This window comes from Eurosta solidaginis, chromosome 1 (genome assembly GCF_040869045.1).
Source record: "Eurosta solidaginis isolate ZX-2024a chromosome 1, ASM4086904v1, whole genome shotgun sequence".
NCBI classification, from domain to species: domain Eukaryota; kingdom Metazoa; phylum Arthropoda; class Insecta; order Diptera; family Tephritidae; genus Eurosta; species Eurosta solidaginis.
This window is the reverse complement of record NC_090319.1, coordinates 11,864,523-11,883,416: the sequence shown is the minus strand read 5'-3', so window position 1 is coordinate 11,883,416 and position 18,894 is coordinate 11,864,523. Positions and strand designations below refer to the sequence as shown.

At 36.3% G+C, this 18,894-nt stretch overlaps 1 protein-coding gene across 1 annotated transcript in view; it reads left to right on the top strand.

The window, feature by feature from the left end:
• Positions 1-18,894, top strand: part of Gyc88E (Guanylyl cyclase at 88E) — a 282,867-nt gene that overhangs the window by 243,459 nt on the left and 20,514 nt on the right. The gene's annotated exons all lie outside the window — the stretch shown is intronic.

The following is an 18,894-nucleotide window of genomic DNA, read 5'->3' as shown; positions in this document are numbered from 1 at the left end:
AGAGTTTACAGATTGGTCTTTAATTTCCGTAAAGCAAATTTTAAGGAAATAATTTCATGCTCTTCAACGAAAACTCGTCGAAACATTAAAGCGATGTATGTATATATGGGGTATTCCATCCCATTTCGACCAATTTTTAACCCGACCCCTTTAGAATTGGCTGAAAGTTTTTCTTCTTTTTCTAGCTAACGAAAGACGTTTTTCAGAATTTTTTCAAATTTTTTCATCCAACTCAAAACAAGTTATGAATTTTTTAAAAAAATAGCGTTTTTGTTTTCAAAATGCTATAACTTTTTCAAAAATTGACCGTTTGGAATCTTTTTTTTTTTAAATTTGCTTTTAAATGTACTTTTCGGAAAAAATACAAAAAAATTTTTAAAGTTTTTTTTTGTAATTTTTCAGTTTTTCGAGATTTTTCGAATTTCGCCATTTTTTTTCCCCCTCATAAAAAACTTCAATCAATTCTGCAATCATCCCCACTAATCCCGGAGTGGGCCGATAATTTTTTTTTTATTTAATTGGAAAAAAAACTTTAAAAATTGTTTTGTATTTTTTCCGAAAAGTAAATTTAAAAACAAATTTAAAAAAAAAAGATCCCAAACGGTCAATTTTTGAAAAAGTTATAGCATTTTGAAAAAAACACCGTTTTTTTTTTTAAATTCATAACTTGTTTTGAGTTGGATGAAAAAATTTGAAAAAATTCTGAAAAACGTCTTTCGTTAGCTAGAAAAAGAAGAAAAACTTTCAGCCAATTCTAAAGGGGTCGGGTTCAAAATTGGTCGAAATGGGATGGAATACCCCATATGCACTTGTTGCTTATGTGTGTGCACATGTATGTATGTATGACAGGGAGTATTTCGTTTTTGATATCATGTCACTTTGATGTAAATAAATCCATGTCACTTCTGGTAAAAAGAGGATATTTTTTATTTTTTACTTTTATTCATAGGACAAATGCAATCGCAGATATTGAGTTATTTTTGAAAATGTTGATATCCTGCCGTCATAGCATGGATAAAAGATAATGCTTGCAGTAGAGGCTTGCAATAATGTTTACTTATATATAAAAAGTAAGGAAGTCTAGGTTCGGGTGAAACCGAACATTACATACCCAGCTGTACACTTGAAATGCTGTTCTTGTTTGTTTTGTGTGCTTAATAGCGTTGCAAGCATGCGCAATAATATATATACATATGGTTCTATTCTGAACTAATTTTCGTTTAAAAGAAGCAAAAAGGATACAGAGGCTAACACCAATGACCTTGGGCAGGTAAGGGGGTCAGAATACACCCGCGGTAGGTATGCCTGTCGTAAGAGGCGACTAAAATACCAGATTCAAGGGGCTGTGTAGCGCAACCCTTCAGGTTGCCAGCGCAATATATAGCTTCTCCAAACCCAATTCTCAACCTCACCTATCCGCAGCGACTCCTGTTTCACTAACAGACCTGGCGAGCCCAAGCTCCTCATGGAACTTGAGGGTGGGGAGGGAGGGGATGGCCTGAAGGTTTAATGTGGCCACATAAATCGTTTCCGAGATGGTCGGGCTAGCACATTAATGGTGCTGTGGTACTGGAGCGTATCGGATCTGAATTCATCAAAGGACCATTACATCGATAACACTCCCCAAAGCCTTTGGGGAGCAACCTTATCGCTACAACAAAAGCAACAAGCGGGTAATAATGCAGTTTTCCTTCAGATATGGGGATTTCCATACTGTTTACAAGTAAGTACTTATATACAAAAAAGTATAAAAAGGGCAGGGCTATTAACGAAATTTTCCAACTTTTACTAGAAATATCTTATTACCTGCATCGACACACTTACAAAATCTTTTATATAAAAGAAAGCGATTTAACCGTTTTGGTCCATTTTTACTGAAAATATTTCCAGTTAAACACCAAATTTTTCGTCGAGTTATGGCTCCAGAAACGTTGGGAAATGCATTGTAATAAAGGGGCAGTGCCACGCCCATTTTTCAAGATTTGAATTTTTTCTCATTTCTTGTTATAATGGCACAAAATACGATTGGTACAAAACGATTTTTCGCAAAGATTTAACTTATTATTATTTTTGCCTACGACCCTTATTAAAGTAATTTATATAAAAGTGGGCGTGGTCCTTAAACAATCTTATCCATTTTTACTAGAAATATTTCCTGCTATAAGGAAAATATATGTTCCCAATTTCGTTACGATATGTAAATTTGTCTTCGAGTGATGGCTCCCGAAACATTGAAAATTGCCTAGACAAAAAAGGGGCGGTCCCACACCCATTTTCGATAGTTTTAGTGTTTTCCAATTTAATGTTATAATTCAATGTAGAAAGTAAAATTCGATTGATACAAAGCTCTTTTTCGCTAAGATATAGCTTATTATTTTCGTCTACGACCCTTATAAAAAACTCTTATATAAAAGTGGGCGTGGTCCTTAACCGATATCGTTAATTTTTCTTCAAATCATTCCTTATAGTAAAAGTAACCTCTCTGCCGAATTTTGTTACGATAGTTTTAACGATTTTTGCTTTATGATTAATAATATTCGTAAAATGTCTTTTATCACAAGTGGGCGGTGACACGCCCATTTTAAAATGTTTTTTCAAATTTTTTCAAGAGTCGCAATATCAGTCCACACGTCAAATGTCAACATTCTAGGTGTATTATTTACTAAATAATCAGGTTTTTTGTGTTTTCCAAAATGTTATATATATAAAAAGTGGGCGTGGTTATCATCCGATTTCACTCATTTTCAATACCAATCTATTCTGGGTCCAGATAAGCTCGTGTACCAAGTTTGGTGAAGATATCGCAATATGTACTCAAGTTATCGTGTTAACGGACAGACGGACGGACGGACATGGCTCAACCAAATTTTTTCTCGATACTGATGATTTTGATATATGAACGTTTACATCTATCTCGATTCCTTTATACCTGTACAACCAACCGTTATCCAATACTTGATATGAAATCAGGGTCATATATGCTTGTCAATGACTCTAGTCCAAGCAATCTCGCATCGTCTTAATATATATGTAATAAATCCCCTATGTTAGGTATACCAAAAACAACGATGTACGTATCGAATTGTGATATTGTTTATCTTGCTGTATATGGTTGTTGAATGTTGCATCAAATATTAGTCAAGTAAAAATTGTCTTAAAAAATACTTAATACCTTAAGCTGGGCTAGTCCAAATCAGCGTCAAAAAAAGCTAAGGGTGAACTGGCTACTAAATTTCATGCCCCATCTGTAGATGTCGCACGAATCGATATACTTGGAAATTTGTTGTATGGCGAATAAATTTTAAAACAAAAATGAAGTAACTTTCCAGCAGAGCATTTCGACTGCTGAGTGGCATGTCACCCTATCTCAGCTACCGTTTCGAAAACGCACTATCTCTGAATTCGGTTGAAGAAAGCGCAATCTCAGAATTTTGTTCATAAACACTTCAGTTAACGTCAAAATATATTGAAATTCAGCTCAAATGCGGCGTTTTTGGGACAAAAAGTAAGATAGGGGCGTTCTTCAACTACATAGACTGAGAAGGGGGCGTTTTTATAACCAAACTTTAAAATGGGCGATATACAAAAGTTTTCTTTGATAGAGTAGTATTCCACTCAGTATTCGATGCAGTCTGAGCTCAGAACATGACGGCAATGCAACATGAAATACAAAAAGTTTCCGCCAGTTGGCACACAGTCTGATATATTTAGCAAATTTTAACTAAGCGTATTAAAATCAAACAGATCCTGATTACTCAGCTTGTGCTACTTTTATACTCTCAGTTACCTCGTTCGCCCATTTCTCCCAAGGTCTAGACGTTTCACGAACATGCCTTCTAGAACAGTTGTATCTCATGCTTGGTTATTTAGCTATATACATGTATATCTGTAGTTTATGTTTCCTAGCTATATGCATGTGTATGCGTGAGTAACAGCTTCTGCTCTTAGCTGATGATAACGTGATGTGTGATTGTTGCTCTTTATTTTTCGCTCTTATCTGGTGACTACATATGTGAATATGAAAAAATCTCTTCGCTTCAAGCTGCTGGTTTTGTGTGTGGAATATTCTTCGTTGCATTCTGTGTATGTGTGTAAATGGCTAACTGTCATTGTGTTTACTTACTAACAGCAGAGTGATGTTAGAAATGCTTCTATTCGCCACAATGCTTATGGTTGGCTCTCATTGGTTCTAAATGAGTGATGGAAAATGCGATTCTGTGTTGAAATTTCAAAAAATCATAAATTCTGATCAATCAATTGTATGGTATACAGTATATTAAATATTGCCGATCTGGACAATTTCAGACCATAATGTTTGACATATCTGTAAGCATCTTGTAAAATTTCAAGCTTCTTTTTGTTAAAAAGAGGAAGAAATCACGTTAACCCTCTTACCTTAACAATCGGTTGTATCGGACATACAATATATATATGATTGATCTTAACGATTTTTTCAGGCAATAAGATATGTAGTATTTGTGAGCATCTGGGAAAATTCTAAGATTCTAGGGGCTAAAATGAGGAAGAAATTACGCTAAGCTCCTTATTTGAACAATCGGTTGTATGGGATATATATTATATATATGACCGATCTTGATATTTTTTTCAGACAACAATGCACGCTTTATATGTAATCATCCGGTGAAATTTCAGTCTTCTAGCTGATAAAATGAGGAATTAATGACAAAAACCCCCTTTTTCGAAAAATCGGTTATATGGGGGATATATGCTATAGTGCTCCGATCCGTTTGATTCCGACAAATGATCAATCGGACACGAAACTATACCAGCTCACCAAGATATCTCAAAAATTGAGGGACTAGTTTGCGTTTAAACAGACAGACAGGCGAACAGACGGATGGACGGATAAACAGACAAAGCATTTAAAGTAACAGATTTCATATCGAAAACATATCGAAAAGTTATCGATTAGTTATCGGAGTGTTACCAATTTTTTATCGAAAATTTATCGATTTATTATGAAAAACTTATCGAATATTAATCGAAAAAGTACCGATATGTTATCGGCGTGTTATTGGTTCTTTATCGAAAAGTAATCAATATGTTATGGGAGCGTTGATAATTTCTTATATGCATTTATCGATATGTTATCGACGACTGATCGGTATTTTAGCTGTTATGAGTCCCCATTCAATATTCTTATCTAGGATTGCATCCTTTTTAAATAAACGTAGTTGATCGGTAGTTGTTGAAACTGCAAAGTCTCTTCATTTCGTCGCTTTTACATTAATTTTTGTTCGTTTCGTTGTGCTGTTGATTTCTCTTTGCTCCTTCCGAGCATTTCCATCAATATCCCAGCCAGAACCCTTTGTGCATCTCAGTTCTTCCATTGTGGTATTTAGCAAGTCCTTTATTCGCGAAATACTCGCATTAAAATTTCTAAATTTCGATAACAAGCCGATGACTCAGAGAAAACAAGCCGATAACAAAGCGATAATTCGACAATAATGATAAGCTATCGATAATAAGCCGATAATAAAGCAAAAACTTGTTGTTATTGGTTTTAATCGATTAGAAGCAGGCGAAGCTTTTCGCAAATAGCCCGAAACAATTTATTTCTGGTCAAGTTAACTCTATTGTGGATCAAATTCAAACCATAAGCGAGTTCAAAACCATTAGGTTTTTAAACGAACACCTGTGTGTTTGCATATAGAAATTCATAAGTACTTGGTAGTAACGTATTTTTTGCAGTAGATTGTGACGCTGCGTATACGCAACGTGAAATTGTAGTTTTCTCTGACGGCGTTACTGCACAAGCGAAATCTCCAAACGGGCAATTGCTTATGGCGAAAGTTTATCCATACAACACAAAAGCCAAATTGTGATTAATTTGATAGATAATAATCTTCAGGTGTACATTCTTAGATAAGATTAGCATTCAATCTCTAGAGGTGAAATACATCATTAACATGCTAGGTAAAGTTCAACGATCTGCCTGCGGAGCGATCACGGGGGTTATTAGGCCGTGCCCCTCGGAAGCTTTAAACATGATATACAATGTTCCACCGGTAGATATCTTTATCAAGGAAACGGAATCTCAAAGGGCCCTAAGGCTTCGGGAGTTGGGCCTCCTGCTCAATATTAACGACTCCCGCATCTTATCAAAAACGGACTACATATGTCCAAGGAAAGTCTTTGACACAAACTACACAATTCTCTTCCCCACAAGGAAAGATTGGAAGGATGGGTGATTTTTCAAAGATTCGATATCTCGGTTTTCACGGACGGATCTAAGATGGCTTGCGGAGTGGGAGCGGAAGTATTTGCGACTGTCCCCCACGTCCATATATATACGGCTTCCGGACTCGGCAGGCGTGTTTCAAGCTGATATTTTCGCTATCTAAGAGGCGTGTAAAGCGTTAATGGATATCAATGGTAACGGTAACAGGGTAGGCATTTTCTGCGATAGCCATGCGACTCTTGGGGTCCTCGGGTCAGAGACAATATCATCAGATCTGGCTCTGGCGAGCCGGCAGATCGTTACCCTGATATGGGTGCCGGGGCATCGAAACATACAGGGTAACGGGATTGCGAATGAGGTGGCACGGCGTGGAGCGGCTCTTGATGTCTCAGGAGCGAAGGAGGTCCTTGCACCCCTGGGACTCATCAAGGGTCGCATCTCCCAGCACTGGTTGAGTGAGGCCAACAATAGGCCACTATATAACGAAAAACGAACTGTAGCTGTTCTTAAGATGAACAAAAGGGATATATCCAGAGTAGTTGCGGTGCTCATGGGGCATTGGACAATTGGGGTACATGCGGCACGGATGGGACTGGAATACAATAACTCCTGTCGCAGCTGCAGGCGTCCTGTCGAAGCAGAATAAAGTTTGTTGGAAAGCCCTTTTTCGAAAGCCTCTCAGAATTCAAATATGCTAGGCCGGGAGAGCTTCTCAAATTTATAAACTCCACGGGATGGACATAGGACGGGTTTTCCCTGAGGTGCGTGAAAATGTGTATTAGTCTTCTTACAACAGCTTTTCCTTGGTTAACTTATGAGTTTGTAGTATCAAAACGGCACATGAGCGCTAATTGGAGTCAATTGGGATTCGCCACTCCAACCAACCAACCAACCAGCATTCAACCTCAGACGATTTTATACCAATTTAAACATACATCTTTTCATTTTAAGACAGTCATCTTTGTGTCTTTCAAAGTTCAATGTCAAGCGGATTACACACAACAAAAACAGGATGAACGCAAAAAAATATACAAACCAATATAAACAAGTAAGCAAGGCTAAGTTCGGGTATAACCGAACATTACATGCTCAGCTGAAAGCTTTGGAGACAAAATAAGGGAAAATCACCATATAGGAAAATAAATCTAGGGTAACCCTAGAATGTGTTTGTATGCCATGGGTAGCAAATGGAAGGTATTAAAGAGTATTTTAGAGGGGATTGGACCTTAGTTCTATAGGTGGACGCCTTTTCGAGATATGGCCATAAAGGTGGACCAGGGGTGACTAGAATGCGTTTGTACGATATGGGTATCAAATGAAAGGTGTTAATGATTATTTAAAACGTAGTGGGCCTTAGATCTATAGGTGGACGCCTTTTCGAGATATCGCCATAAGGGTGGACCAGGGGTGACTCCAGAAAGTTTTTGTACGATATGGGTATCAAATTAAAGGTATTAATGAGGGTTTTAAAAGGGAGTGGCCCTTAGTTGTATATGTGAAGGCGTTTTCGAGATATCGACCAAAATATCGACTAGGGTGACCCAGAACATCATCTGTCCGATACCGCTAATTTATGTATATATGTAATACCGCGAACAGTATTCCTGCCATGATTCCAATCCAATCACCACGTTTCATCCCTTTTTTCGTATTTGGTAGAGAATTATGGCATTTTTTCATTTTTCGAAATTTTCGATATACAAAATTCGGGCGTCGTCAATGTCGGATTTCGCCCATTTTTAATACCAAGATAAAGTGAGTTCAGATAAGTACGTGAACTAAGTCTAGTAAAGATATCGATTTCTGCTCAAGTTATCGTGTTAACGGCCAATAGGAAGGACAGACTGTCGACTCTGTATAAAAACTGGGCGTGGCTTCAACCGATTTCGCTCATTTTCACAAAAAAAGTCACCGGCACAGAAGCTATGCTCTTACCAAATTTCACAAGGATTGGTAAATTTTTGTTCCACTTGTGGCACTAAAAATATTCTAGACAAATTAAATGAATAAGGGCGGAGCCACGCCCATTTTGAAATTTGCTTTTATTTTTGAATTTTGTTGCACCATATCATTACTGGAGTTGAATGTTGACATAATTTACTTATATACTGTAAAGATATTAAATTTTTTGTTAAAATTCGATTTTTAAATTTTTATTTTAAGTTCGCGTGTTCGTCATCTGCTTTTGCTAATTTTTATTTAACACACGTATAGTAATAGGGGTAATGTTCCTGCCAAACTTCATCATGACATCTTCAACGACTGCCAAATTACAGCTTGCAAAACTATTAAATTACCTTCTTTTAAAAGTGGGCGGTGCCACGCCCATGGTCCAAAATTTTTCTAATTTTCTATTTTGCGTCATAAGGTCAACTCATCTACCAAGTTTCATCGCTTTATCCATCTTTGGTAATGAATTATCGCACTTTTTCGATTTTTCGAAATTTTCGATATCGAAAAAGTGCGCGTGGTTATAGTCCGATTTAATTCATTTTAAATGGCGATCTGTGATGAGTGCCCAGGAACCTACTTGCCAAATTTCATTAAGATACCTCAAAATTTACTCAAGTTATCGTGTTAACGGCCGGACGGACGGACATGGCTAAATGATTGTCTTTTTTCGCCCAGATCATTTTGATATATAGAAGTCTATATATATATCTCGATTAGTTTATGCCGTTACGGGGTACCGTTATGCGAACAAAGTTAATATACTCTGTGAGCTCTGCTCAGCTGAGTATAAAAATAGGCATATATATCAACATATTATTCCTTTAATATGTATGTGTTAATTTTTTATTGTATTTATATGTATGTGAATATGCTAGATAAAATAAATTGTCATCATTTACCCTCCTCTCATCAGTTTCAATTCAATCAACCGCGTTTCAATGGAGCTTATATCCTTCAAAGTTCATGCAAACACACATGTGCATGTATGTGTGTTGACTCCTGCTCACTATAATAAAAATATTCAAAAGCAAATAAGCAGCTTGTACGTACTCTTTGTTGGCATAGTTTGTTAAGACGCACATACATACATACATACATGCATATGAATGTAGGTAGTGAAAATTAGAATTTATTGCTTCTTATAAAAACACATTAAAGCTATAAATTGTAGTACTTGTAAGGAAAAGTAAAGTAAAAAGCGAGACGCTGCTGCTTGCGAGGGAAGATGGAAAATAAAGAAACTGGAAATCTTTTCATATTGTGTTATAAATTGTATTAGTTTTTATAAACGTAATTTTTTTTCATTCAAAATACACTTATGTACTTATAATAACAAGCCACTTGGGTTTATACTTAACTCTTCAAATATTGGCCAAATGATTGTTCAGATAAGCAGACTTTTCATAAATGACAATAGTTTTAAATCAAGCGCAGCATCAATTGACTCTATGGCCATTTGTAGTGGTCATAAGATTAATTTATATTATGGCCGTTGACTTTGCGTCACTCCTCCATGCAGACATCCACATGCTCCCGTGAAATGAAACAGCGGCTAAGCGTTCTATGACATGTTATGCAAATGAGAGATAATGCTCCGCACAGAAGGTATTGTTATCGTTATCTCAGTGAATAGTTGACTGACGCTACTTGAATATGTACGTAATAACTCAAGGTTCGTGTGTTCCTTCATATCGGGCAGGGGCCGTATTTGGTTGTCTCCCAGACGTATGAGAAATATGTATTGCAAGCCGCCATCACCTATAATCTGGTACGTGTTTTTCTTGTGATTGTAGCGACCACCTCAGTAGCATTCATCCCCTACTCAAAGTACTAACTCGTTGACCCCTCTGTTTCTGTATCCACGAATCCTTTTCTGCCTGATCGTTGACCATTTTCCTTTAAATTTCTTTAATTTGTTAACATTTTCTTTAACTCTTATTGACGTCCTTCACTAATGGCATGGGAGAGTCTGCTTGTCTGAGTAAGTGCATACCTCGAGCCCTCTCACTAAATCGTCAAGACAGATTAAAAGCGGGACATTGACGTGAGATTCCGATCTTACAATTCCAGGCAAACCTTCTCGAGGGCGTGTAAGATTCTGATGACGATGGTACAATGCCATGATATCATACCGCCTCAAATTCCAACAGTCAGATTCATGAAGTCTCACTGCTGAACAGGTAGCAATAATTCGTATCAGTGCAGGTCTAGTGGTAGGCATCACCTTTAGCATGCCAGCTGAACACAGCCTTTGTGCATTTGCTTTTCCTCCGAAAAGAGGTGCAGACCGATCGGTGGCCATGTATGCCGAGATATACATCATCATTATTATTATCATCAGGTATGAGACACACATACACTTGGCATCGATATCGGCAAGACCGCCTCTCACTGCTACAAGTAGAAGAACAAGGCCGCCTCCCAAAACTACTTCATTAAGTTGCCTTATCCAACGAACTGTTTGGAACCGTCGACATGCTCTTGCTTATTATCTTTTAATATAGGAGTAGCGGAAACATATTTGACCTGACAACATCTGTGATACTAAGCCTTTGTCTCTTTTCCCTATACTTGTTTAGCACCAGTGTCTCATCATTTACTAGTAGAAGCACGGGCTTTTATGTTGACCTGCTATAAATGTGAACACTTGGCTTCGCAGCTATAATTAGTACAAGTTTCTCTCCATCCAGCTTTACCCAAAGGAAATTCAATGCTTGCTATTGGGCACTAGCCCAACCTCCGAAGCAAAGAGCCAAAATTATATTTAATTTCATTGCAAACCCATTCCTCGCCTCATTTACTCTCTAATCTTGACAGTTAGAATTGTCTATTAAATTACTGACTTATGACAAAAAAGTGAACATAAACCAGTTGTCTGAATACCATTACAATTGTTGACAATACAAATTTTGTGCAATAATACAGAATTAAATTAAGAATGACAAGTCTAATTTATGATATGTACCTAATTTTTATATGCAGCCCATATATGTGTAAGTGATATGCTGTAAGAACGGAACAGGAAAGGCCTATATACACAGCTCACTAACGCTAAATTAACATGTAAATATGATACATTGTACTATAGCGTATATTTTTTTATGATTCATACACCAATTGGAGTGGGCATACATGGCGTATACGTAACTTGCAAGAAATATGTATAACAAACTTTTTTATGTATGACAATAGGGTGGCCTTTATAATTCAAATAAACGATATTTTCGAGCTGCGATCCTTCAAAAGATAATTCTAATATGTTTTGATCCCGATTGGAGATGGTAAAGGGGTATCGCACAATATCCCAAATTAATATTTTTCTATGGAGACTCAACATGTTTACATGTTAACTTAATTTTTTGTTTTCGAGTACCCGAAATCGATAATACAATTATGTATTAGCAATATCACATATCAATTTTGGTGTCGATTGGGAATTGTTAAGGCGTTTCGCACAGTGGTTTAAGTTCATATTACGCTATTAAGACTCAATATATTAAAATATGAACTGTTGCCATTGTGCGACACCCCTTAACCAGTTCCAATCATCATCAAATCATCATCACCAAACAAAAAATTAGCTTTCAATTTTTAAAGCTTACATAGAAAAATCCTGTGCGACACTCTTAATGATCGGAAACTATGACCAAGATTTATGTGTAATATTTTTGTTCTTCATGTTACAATTTGAAGGGGTGAGACTGGAAAAACTTCGAATTTGATTTATAAGCACCACCCTAATGTGAAAAGGGATTTCCAAATGGAATAAAAACTATTTTTCATATAATTTTGCAAGGTTTTCACAATTACCGAACATTGCGAGGGGTTTACGTGCTTTCACGGGTTTCTATTTAAAAAAAAATAGTTTTATGTGTTTTTTCACTTTTTTCTGAAATTTTTTAGAGCGCTTGAAAACGTGAAACAAGTTCTCAGAAGCTACGCCAAATATTCATATTTTTTCAAAAGATATAAACATTTTTAAAATTTAGAACAAATTTAATTCAAAAAATTTTATTTATTTAAAAATAGTATTTCAGTAGCTTTTCCATATTTCTAGATGTGCAAAAGGAGTCTGCAAAATAACAGCAAGATATTCACAGTTTTTTTTTTTATTTTTTTTTATTTTCTTCTGCAATTTGAGTCGTGCTCCTCTTGATTTTTCCTACTAATTGGCGGGACGCGACCTACTTGTTTTATCTCGACTTCGAATTTTCTTCTAATTGAAAGAACTTGTTTCTAAAATTTTGATGTTGATTTGCCCGGGGCGTGAACCCAGGATCTTCTATGTGGATGGCGGAGCACGCCACCATTACGCCACGGCGGCTAGTTGTATTTTAAAGACACTTATGATACATATCCATACATGTATACATATATATCGTTGGCTTAATGTGAAAAATTTTTGAAAAATTTTATTTTAATACAGTTTTAAAACTTAACTCAAAATACATCGAACACAAAAAAAAATATTTTAATTTTTTGTTTTTATGTGCTGAGGGCAATGATGTGTAAATGTGCTAAGTCGTCAGCTGTTAAAAAGAATGTGCTAAGTCAACCTGTCAATAATATCAATCTGAATTACTAGTCATTTCATTGTTCGCGCATTTTATTTACATGCTTTGCTGTTGTTGTTGTTTTTGTTGTATTAACGATAAAGACACTCCCCGAAGGCTTTGGGGGGTGTTACCGATGTTGATGGTCCTTTGCCGGATATAGACCCGGTACGTTCCGGTAACAAAGCACTATTAAGTTACTAGCTCGAACATCTCGGAAACGATTTATATGACCACATTAAAGCTTCTAGGTCATCCCGCCCTCCCAACCCACTGGTTCCATGAGGAACTTGGGGTCGCCAGAGCCTCGGCTGCCAATGAAATAGGATTCGCCACGGTTGGTGAGGTTGACAATTGGGTTGGAGAAGCTATATATTGCGCTGGCAACCCCTTGAGAGTGTTGCGAACATAATTGAGACATGCCTTTGGTGTTTGATAAATGCTTTGCGCTGACTATAATCTAATTCAATTCTTACATGTCGACAACTACATGCTTTCTTACAGACTAGTTAAAAATAGAAAACAATTCAAGCTTAAACTTATATAAGCTGTTATTAAAATTAATAACACTACTGAATCGATTGCCCAGATCTATAGTCCTAGTTATAGGTTCATTCGTAGCATAATTCGTTTTATGAGTTATTTCGATAAATAATCCATTATGCCGAAGATCACGCAGTGAAATATATGAAATGAACAAATTAGATAAATCAGATCAATTCGTGCTAAAGTTTATTACATTATAGGCAAGCATGGGTGAGATAAAAGTTCTTCTGTCATGCAAAGCCTGATGACCAAGCAATTTGGGCCTGCTGGTATATGATGGGAGGCCGTCTGGCCAGTGACGTATACGTTAAGCAATTTTTGTAAAAATTTTTTGAACTTTCTCTATTTTATAGGAGTTAGATTCATAGAAATAATTCAATATTAACGAGCAATATTCAAGACCACTTCTGACCAAGGATATATGAAGTACCTTCAACGTCATAAGGTCCTTAGTCACTGGTGTTACGTCTACTGAACCTCAACCAGTGCAACAAATTTTGAAACAATGAAGCCAATATGACTAGAAAAAGGGAGTTTGGAGTCAACAATTACACCCAAGTATTTACTCTCTTGACAACGATTAAGAGATTTAGCATTTAGTTTGCATATAAAGTATGTGGCCGTTGTCTTTATGGAATAAGAGACAACACAGCATTTGTTTGAATTTAAGAATAAAATATTGTCTGCGCACCATCCGCAAAAGAGTCCAGATCAGAAACTTTAGAAATAGTTTGACAAATAAATAGTATTTTTTGTGAAATATATAGCTTCTACGCTCAAAATTATTGCAACTAAGGTATCCTCATCCACAGTTTTGAAAAAAACGGTAATTTAAAAAATTATTCATTTTTTTTTTTGTCTCCTGTAAAATTCGTAAAGAGTGACTTAGCACATTTTCACATTAAGCTAACGATATGTGAATGCATATAACCATACCAGAGGCTAAAAAAATTCTACTTGCGGCCACCTATTTTGTATTCCTTGGCTTTCTGACAGATTTCGCATTCGCAAATTGTTTACTGTTCATTTCTCACCGTACGTCTCACATTTTACCACAAGCACATATGTATATATATACATATATTTTGATAAGAAGTCATTTTGTGTTGACATATTAATTGAATTCCTATTTCTTCTTCATTAATGTCGCGCAACCGAATGTTGGCATTAAACACTTTGGCTGGATTAAATATTGGATACGAACAGCAATATTTAGATAAAATTAAAGAGCAATGCTTCATGATGGATTATTAATATTCTTTTGATACGTAGATACATACATATATGTTGGCAGTGTAGCCAAATAGCAAAATTCGTTAATCGATTTTAAAGTTTTTTTTTTTGTTTTTTTGAAAACGGTTAGCGTCACATTTCTTTTTCTGGTTGGATAATTGAATACATTTTGTCTGAATTTTGTGTAAGTTCCATGTTTTTAGTCCCTACAAAATTAAAATCAGTTTAGGAAAAAATCTTTCCAAATTCATTGCAAAACTAGGTCGTGCCAGTTTTTTTGTTTTTATGTTGTTGGCAGCGATTATCAGATCGAAATCATCATCTTATACTTTTACTCGATTTCTCTTTGCTCTAAGTTTTTCCAAGATTTTATTTACTACGACCAGTCCGTATTTTTGGAATCAAAAACTTATTCGGAGCACGATACTTGCTCAGAAAATGATACTTTTTTGTAACCAGTTGATCGTCGGAAACGGTTACTTTTCCGAAACAATTTTGTTTTCGGCACCTTGTACCTGTTACTTAGCATAAAGAGTGCAATTTTCGGAACCGGTAACTTTTTAGAATCGACTCCCTTTCTGCAACCACTGTATTTGCATTCACACATTTGAATATAAATATTGAAATTTGGTGCTTAGGTATCCTTTTGCCTAGGTTTTTTTTTGGGAAACCTTTTCTCTGGTAAATTAGCCCGGTACTATGCAATATTCTTTAATAGACGGCTTTCTTTTTGTCTAAATTATTATTAAATAATGCATGGCTGCTGAAGGAGAAGGGTGAAGGGGGTATAAGGAGCGTGGGAGCCATAAATATATTGCAACGAATTTACTTGCAAATCCTCTTATTTGCAATCCTCTCGTAAGTTCGAATCACTAAACTGTTGAATAAATAACTCCAATATTGAATAATGGAAAAATGGCCTTTATTAAAGTACTTCAAAATAATACTGCTATTGCTCGCTAGATATCGTCTTAGTCGTAACTGATTGATAGCTCAACTCAAACTGAATTACAACGCCTCTACATCTGTTGCCTTTTATACTCTCTGGTTTCCTCGTTCGCATCTTCTAGAATCTACTAGCATTGTCCATGAGCTCTCAAACTTCTCAGCTATAACTAAAATTGCACAATTTTATACATCTTCTAGGCGCTTCCAGAATCTACTAGTCCAGTAGCTCTCAAACTTCTCAGCTGTAACTACAATTGCACAATTTTATACATATTTTAGGCGCTTCCAGAATCTACTAGTCCAGTAGCTCTCAAACTTCTCTGATATATGCATGTGTTTGCGCATTGACTCCGCTGCTCGTATTCGTATATTGGTACATATGTGTAGACGAAATTATTTATTCGTTTATGTAGATACATAAAGATTGAATTATGGATGTGAAGGTTTGTAGTTTACAGTCTCTCGCGCGCACATAGGCGTATAAGTAAATGCATCTGTGTGTGACATCTCTCGGCTGCCTTATATATGTGTATAAATGATTTGATTATTGACGTCAATATCGCTTAGCATCGCCTTAGTGATGGCATAGCTTAGTGATGCTAATATCCGTGACAATATGTTAGGAGCCGTAATATATGTAAGTATTCATCATAAGTTATTTTTCAAAAATATACCACTTTCTGAATCTGCAGCAGCAAGGCGCCGGTTAATAGCTTATATGGTAAGGGATCTTTATGTGTTATCTTTTGACTTCGCCTCACGGGGCTAAAGCTCTTATTTGGCATACGGTTTGAATGACATTTCAAATTTGCAAGTCGGTTTTTTTTGTATGTGCCTTAAACAACAAAGCTTTTTCTCGTTACGCCTACGGGTTTCGGTTTTATGTTGCAGCTTCCTCAGAAAGTTTTCATTGTTTAACAAACCATAAAACCGTTCAAATTGCATTTCTACAGTTAAAACTTTACACATCTAAGGAAGGGGCAAAATCGCACCGAATGGCGTAGAAGAAAGAAAGAAGAGCTTTGTTTTTTATGTCTTATCAATTTGCGTAAATTATCCATTTACAGAAAAAGTGTATCATTATTTTCTATTAACAACTTCAAAATTAAGTTCCACATTGAAAATATATATGTATATTAGGGCGGGTCGATTTAAAAATCGCCCATTGCTCTGTGAAAATCATATTCTAGGGATCAAAATAAGAAACTTTGCCGAAGGAACCATGCCTCTAAAACGAATTCTGATGTCCCCCCCCCCTCCTTTAGGTCGAACTTTTGGGTAGGGGCGTTTTCAATTCTACCCGCTGTGTCTTGTGGTGGCTTAAAAAAAACAACACAAGCAATTTTTCGATCTGCAATTGTGTCACAGTGATTTTTTAAAACGTTTGAATAAAAAACCCCACACAACTATGTTTACGACATGCAAATGTATCAAAGTGATGCCTTGGTTTTAAAAGGGGGTTGTAAAAACGCTAATTTCTAATAATTTTTTTTAATTTCTTTTCTATTAGTAAGTTAAATTCATTTTTTCATTTACATATGTTCTGACTAAATAAATTTCTAAAGAGAAAAATAAACTCCAAAAAGAAAAAACATAGGCATTTCAAAGTGGGATTTTTCAAAGTTACCCAAAGAAGGGGAACATCAGAATTCGTTTTAGAGGTATGGTTCCTTCAGCAAAGCTTCTTATTTTGATCCCTAGAATATGATTTTCACAGAGCAATGGGCGATTTTTTTGCCTCCCCACAAATCGACCCGGCCTAATGTATATTCAAAAACCAAATATCACCACCACACTACCTGAAGCTCGACGTTTTTCATAATCTTTGGCATCACTTGGCGCGCCACAAGCCCAGTCCATTACTTTCGCGCAGTGCCCAACTAAATAAATTAGCCTAAATCAATTCAATCACAGAAGATTTTTTTTTTTTTTCAATTTAGGCAGTTAAAATTAAATTATAAACTGGAAAGAAAAACATTAAGCAATTTATAATTTTATTATATATTTTAGGTTGCACATAGTTTTACGAAAATATGCAATTTTAGTTAAAGATGACATTCACTTAATAAAGGTTGAGCAAAACTAAGAATATGAATTGTAAGATTTATTAAAATATTAAAGAAAGACTATAAAACAATATTGCAGCTATTGACAAATATTAAAAAAAAAGTTGTCTTATTAAATTTTTTCATATTTAAAAAAAATTCAATAATATGCAAATGAGAAAGAGTTTCTAGTTAATTTAATAAAATCAAATAAAAAATCTATAACAACTAAAATTGCCTACAACATTCAATCCTTATGCTTGGTTTTCAATAAAACGGAGAATAAGTGCTACCAACAAGTGCTGCTTTGGACTGAATAGGCAATTGAAATTAAAGTGCTCTCTCGACGAACAAAAATCAAATTCTACTAGTCGCTCGTTATACCTGTCCTAGTGCACGGCTCGAAATCATGGACGGTGTCGAGAGAAGATGGCTCTTGGAGTGTTCAAAGATATTGTCAGGCTATTATGCAAGTTCTCGGCCACGTCCTCTTTATCTAACCTAACCTACAATGCATAACCACATATGAGGATTGAAAGTTGTACCAGTGCTTCGCCCCATGCAATAGGTGCGACCGATCATAAATTGTCATGAATATCCTCTAACGGGAGTCCAAGGAAACTTGCTGTCGCAACAGGGGTGGACCATAATGAGAGGTGTGTTAGGGGCGTTGGTACACAATACAGTTTAAGAGATGGTTGGTGTCATGTGGGGACGCCTTTCAAGCAGGACATATGTTTTGTATGTCGGTGTTGATTCTGGATAGATAAGAGTTTAAGCTTTTACAGAATCCAGATCGAAGTTGAGCTAGAGTGACTCGTGTTTCCCTAGGATTCACCGGGCAATTCCTGGCATAGAAGTCCGATGCCTGTTTGTGGAGTTCACTGAGGACATGCTTGTGTTTTTTGGCTTAATACGGCTGTGTTCTCAAGTGCCGTATTTCTTCATAATGCTAACGGAAATGACTCCTTAAGCCCCTGAGCGGTGTTGGCTCATCAATCAGATGTCTGTTGCGGTTCTGAGCGCAGTATTTTGGCAGGCCTGTAGCTTCTTACAGTGAGTAGTTTTTAGGCTTGGCGACCATATCGAGGACGCGTAGCAATCGGCTGGCGAATTACTTTGTTGGTGGTAATGAGCATTTCTTAATCTTTTCCCCAAGTACTGCCAGCAAGAGGTTTGAGAATTTTATTACGGCTCTGGATTTTCGGTACAATTGCGGCTGCATGCTCGCCAAAATGTAGATCCAGATCAAACGTCACAACCAAGATTTTGGGGTGTAAGACAGTCGGTAGCGTAGTGCCATGGACGTGGATGTTCAAAATGGTTGACATTTGGGACGTCCATGTTGTAAATAAGGTCGCCGATAATTTAGTCGGTGATAATGTCAGGTTTCGCGAGGTGAAGAAACTGGAGT